General features: G+C 49.8%; 1 pseudogene; it reads left to right on the top strand.

Annotated features, from left to right (window-relative positions):
* The first annotated feature begins 261 nt into the window (after positions 1-261).
* LOC103253095 lies at positions 262-4,577 on the top strand (annotated as a pseudogene).
* The last annotated feature ends 364 nt before the right edge of the window (positions 4,578-4,941 follow it).

Below are 4,941 nucleotides of genomic sequence, written 5' to 3'. Positions count from 1 at the left end.
CTGTAAGAAACCTTGCTTCCAGATATATAGGTTCTGGCACAAATACCTCAGCCTCGGTTGGGCACAGCAGAGAAAGTTCTGGAAAATGAGGACAAAGCTGAATTGCTCAAGGTCTTGCCTGTGTTTGGGTGGCTGTATGGCGCCCCCTTGTGTTTGGTGTTTGGACCCAAAAGAACCGAAAGGCAATAATGATGTAGTAAGGGACAAACGGCTGCAGCAATTCTCCACAAAGAGCAGTGTGGCCAGCAAGAAGCCAGCAGAATGGGCTCAGAAGTGGACAAGGGCCACTCTTCCCACCTTCTGGGTCCTGCTGAAAACCCCTCTGGATATTCTTCCAGCTCTGGTGGAGAAGCACTCACTGGTACGCGTTGCCTAGCAGGGCACAGGTAGAAGCTGTGCCCAAGCCTCACCCTGCTGCCCCCATCAAGAAGACTGGCCATCGTGTCCCTCTTGCTGGGTGTTTGGCCAGCGGGCTTTTCCTCTTGACTTATTGCCCAGGGCAGAGGCTTGTAGCTTTTTTTTTTTTTAAGGGAAATTGACTGTTCTGTTGAAGACAGCTTAGGCCCCTGAGGAGACATTGCAAGGCAGTTCTGAATGTGCTAAGTCAGTGGGTGATGATGGGCACTGTGTGCCCAGCGAAGGCACTTCCCACCCTTGGCCATAAATAGTCCTTAACTGGTTCACATAGAGGCCTGGTGTGGGCTCTTCTTTCTCACCTGCCTGTTCCCTCTGACTCCTGTCTCACAAGGCTCTATCCTCACAGCCAGATTATCCAATCCTGCCCCTGGTGTGAAAAGATGTCTTTATGCCTAGACCACAGCACATTCAGCACAACATTGCAAGACCGATCCCAAACTTCTTAAACTCTGGATAGCTCTGGCCATAGAACAGGACTCACCTCAGGAAGCAGCACTGACCTGAGTCTTAATTTCTGGCTGGATCCTGGCTTCTTTTCATAGAAGCTGAGTCAGACAAGGCATATAAATCAGATCATGAAAGTTCCTCAATGAAAAAACAGGTAACGTGGATCTAGGGGCTGTATACAGTCAAATATGTTGGTAAATCTAAAAAACAAGGATACCTTTGCCTCTGAACCTTTGCACAGGCTGTTCCCACTGCCTGGAATAGTTTTCTTCCTTATCTCCCTCACTTCCCTAGCACCTCTTTATGTTCAGTCTCAGCTTAGACTTCTCCAGGAGCTCTCCTGCAGTTCCCTGAGCCAGGGCTGGGCCCCTTCCACTGGTTCACATAACTATCTGCCTGTCCCCAGTCCTAGAAGTGGTCACAAGGTATGCTAATTGGCTGCTTGCTGATCTAGGCCCTTACTGTAATGCACCCTGTTAGACAAGAGCAGGGATCACATTCACTTCGGCATCAGAAAGGACTGCTACAGTGCTTGGCACATAGTAGGAGCATAATACATATGGGTTTGATTGTCTGGGTGGGCGCAGAATGAAACACAGGCTTGGGCTACAGGGCAGAGGCTGAGTCAGGAAAGCAGCTGAGGAAACATGTGCAGATATCCATGTCATATCCATGTTCATCAAATTACCTGTTGCCTGCATGTCAGTACTGGAAACCAGGCATACATGTGCCTGTGGGGCCCTGTCAGCCATTTGTAGTGCTCTGGACTATTAGAGAGAGAAAAAATTTTGAAGGTCTTTCAGCCCAGCAGCCCATAGACGGGGCTTGGGCCCATACTGCCTCAGCTCCACCAGAGAAGCTCAGTGTTTCTCAGAGTGGTCATGTTTTAAAATCTGGTTCCAGAGTTTAAGAAGTGAAAGGGAAATTTGAAGACTGCTGATTTCATCCTGTGCCCTCATTTTACAGAAAAGGATAGAAGACCCCGGGAGGGGAGGGAATTTTTTCCAAGGTCACACAGCTTAGTACCGGTATAGGAAGACCCTGAGTTCTCGACTCCTGACACGCTTTTCAGAGGGAAGGGAGTAGAAGGGAGATTGTTATGTGGAGTTAAAGGCTGAGTCTGAAGGAATCTGAGCAAGCCCAAGGAGTCCCCAGACATGTGCTCCTCTAAAACCATCACATAAGGAGTGAGGTGAGCATTACCCACCACCTGTGTGAGCCTTCCTGAGGATGGGCAGTGGGGGGGGGTGTGCAGAGGGACACCCAAGTGCCTGGCTATGGAATTTCGTGGTCACAGTCTCACACACTTACTGTACCCTCACACATGGCTAATTCCCATCCAGCCTCTTGCCTGGTCCTGACAACTGTCCCTGGGAATATTGCCTCCTTAGGCCATGGAGGACTGAACCAGCTAGGAGGAGCCTTTGTGAATGGCAGACCTCTGCCAGAAGTGGTCTGCCAACGCATCGTAGACTTGGCCCACGAGGGCGTGAGGCCCTGTGACATCTCCCGCCAGCTCCGTGTCAGCCATGGCTGTGTCAGCAAGATCCTTGGCAGGTAAGCACGAAATTCACCACACACCACCTTCCCCTCAGGACTGGCCTTTTCCAGCTGATCTCATGGTAGCCAGGGACTGGGGATTTGCCCTAACATTCAACTTTGGTCCTGAGACCCGAAAAGTTGTGGTGGTCCTTCTCGAACTCTGCCCATCCACTGCTCTTTTATCGTTTTCCTGCCTTTCCTTTCTTCTTTGTCCTTTTCTCCTTCCTTCGGTTTCTCCTGTTCCCTTCTCCTTTGTTCCACGTCTAATTTGCTATAGGCTTCTCTGCTCCCGAGGCAGGGGAATCTTCCCTAAATCTTCCCCCTGCTGAGACCTAGGGAAACGGAACCACTAGAAAGGGGACACATGCTCAGACATGGCTTCCAAGGTGTAACATCTGCAAGAGGGGCATCGGAGTTTGCATTTCTCAAACTATAACTCCCAGGGCACCTGCAACAGAAGCACCAGGATTGCTTGGTGAAATGCAGATTCCCAGGCCCCTGTCCAGACCTACTGTCTCAACCTCTCTGGAAGCCAGGCCTGTGACATTGTGCCCAGATTCTTATGAGATGATCAGACAACACTTGTGAACACTAAAGACTGAGATCCACTGATATACAAAGCCCCCAGATAAGTGCTTCATAGTCCTGATAGCATATTAGAGTCACCTGGGGAAGTTTGATTTAAAATCATCATCATCATATTTAAGCTCCAGTCCAAAGCAGTTAAGCCAGAACTTTAGGGAAATGTTTTAGTATATTGCTAGATCCTACCTTATGCTCCAAGTGATTCTAATTTTCTGCAACCAGGGTTGAGAACCACTAACCCAAGTTTTTGGGAGAGGCCAAGGAACAGCAAAGATCTGCTTCTGAGCTGATGTGGTCACGGATTCTAGTCTGGAGGGCCACTTTCATCAGAAATGCCCCCAGTCCTGAGTTTTGAATCAGCTCTGTGTGTGTATGTATGTGTGTGTATACCTGTCCCCTTCATCAGACTCGTATGGATTTACGAGGAGCCCTGGTTGGATAAGGCAAAGGGGTCTGGACTGTTCACTGAACTGTGAAAAGCCCTGGCTCCCTGTCTGATGTGATTAGGGGAAAGGGTGAAGCTTTGCTGGGGTCAGGAGAGGGGTTTCCTGTGACGGGCTGTGGTTTCCCAAAAAAAGACGAGCCCTGGATAGTAGTGACAAACAAATGAAGTTTTAAGGAGCCAGATTCTTTTTCATGCAGAAAAGACCAGAGAGTTTCTACAACAGCAGTAGGGGGATATCTTGACACAGGCCATCGATCTGCCACAGCCACTAGTTGGAGGATGGAGAGAGGGGAGGAGTGGAAGAGAAGCCTCAGCTTAGCGGGCTAGACCTGACCAGAGATTCATGTAGAGCTGTAATTCCAGAGTCCATGAGGAGCAGCTTCAACTTGAACCTGCTAGGAAACCAGCGACTAAGGGGTGAGGGATATAGTTCAGACTTGAACAGGTTGGGGAGCAAAGGCGAACCAGTAAGACAGAGCAGAGGGCCCAATGAGCCCCGCTGACTTCCCAAGTGGCCAAGTAGAATAGTCAGTCATGCCTTAGCGAAAGAATCTGGCTGGAGCAAACTGCTGCTGTGACCCTGTCATTCACACAACATACACCCCAAGATTTCCTTTCCTACAAAGGAAGTCTTTTGTGCCCCATACAATGGATCCTGCAGGAGTTCAGATACAGCAGGTCATCCAGCTGAGGGGATAGAGAGAAGCCAGGGCAAGGTTTTCAGTAAAGGGTTCTGATTTGGCAGTAGCACAAACCTACCCAAGCAAAAGAAACAGACAGTTCTGGATACATCATGGGTTCAAGGCTAGCCTTAAGGGCACGTTTCACTCCCACACCTCTCTCCAGAAGTCTCAGAGGGAAAAGAGGCTCTGGCTGAGTCCCTGCCTGAAGACCCCGCCTGCTCATTGGGTAATTCTTTGGGGTTCTCTATTGGAGTAGGTACTATGAGACTGGCAGCATCTGACCTGGAGTGATAGGGGGCTCCAAGCCCAAGGTGGCCACTCCCAAGGTGGTGGAGAAGATTGGGGACTACAAGCGACAGAACCCTACCATGTTTGCCTGGGAGATCCGAGACTGGCTCCTGGCTGAAGGCGTCTGTGACAATGACACTGTGCCCAGTGTCAGCTCCATTAACAGGTGAGAGAGAGACAGCAGCCTCTGTTGTCAGGCTGGGGCCCCTGGGCTTTGGGGGAATCACAAATGAGACCAGAAGAAGGGCCTGGCTTGGGTGGAGCAGAGACTAGAAAGGGGCTTCCTGCTGAAGAATCAAGTAAGGAGCACTCCAAGTATTGGGCAGGTATTGCTTTCCCTGCTTCCTCACTTACCTGTGCTATGGGGTGCCCTCCTGGCCCCCTACCACAGTGCGCTAGCTGCAATTTCCTTTCTCAAACACCACATTCTTTTTCATTCAGTAAAATAATCTTCTTGAAACGATCCTTTTCTGAGTCACAAGACCCCTAGCCTAGCCTGCACTCAAGCATTCACTTATTTGTTTAAGTTTAGGA

Source organism: Carlito syrichta, unplaced genomic scaffold (genome assembly GCF_000164805.1).
Source record: "Carlito syrichta isolate Samal-C Ts95f unplaced genomic scaffold, Tarsius_syrichta-2.0.1 Scaffold199793, whole genome shotgun sequence".
NCBI lineage: Eukaryota > Metazoa > Chordata > Mammalia > Primates > Tarsiidae > Carlito > Carlito syrichta.
This window is presented reverse-complemented; position numbering and strand designations above follow the sequence as displayed.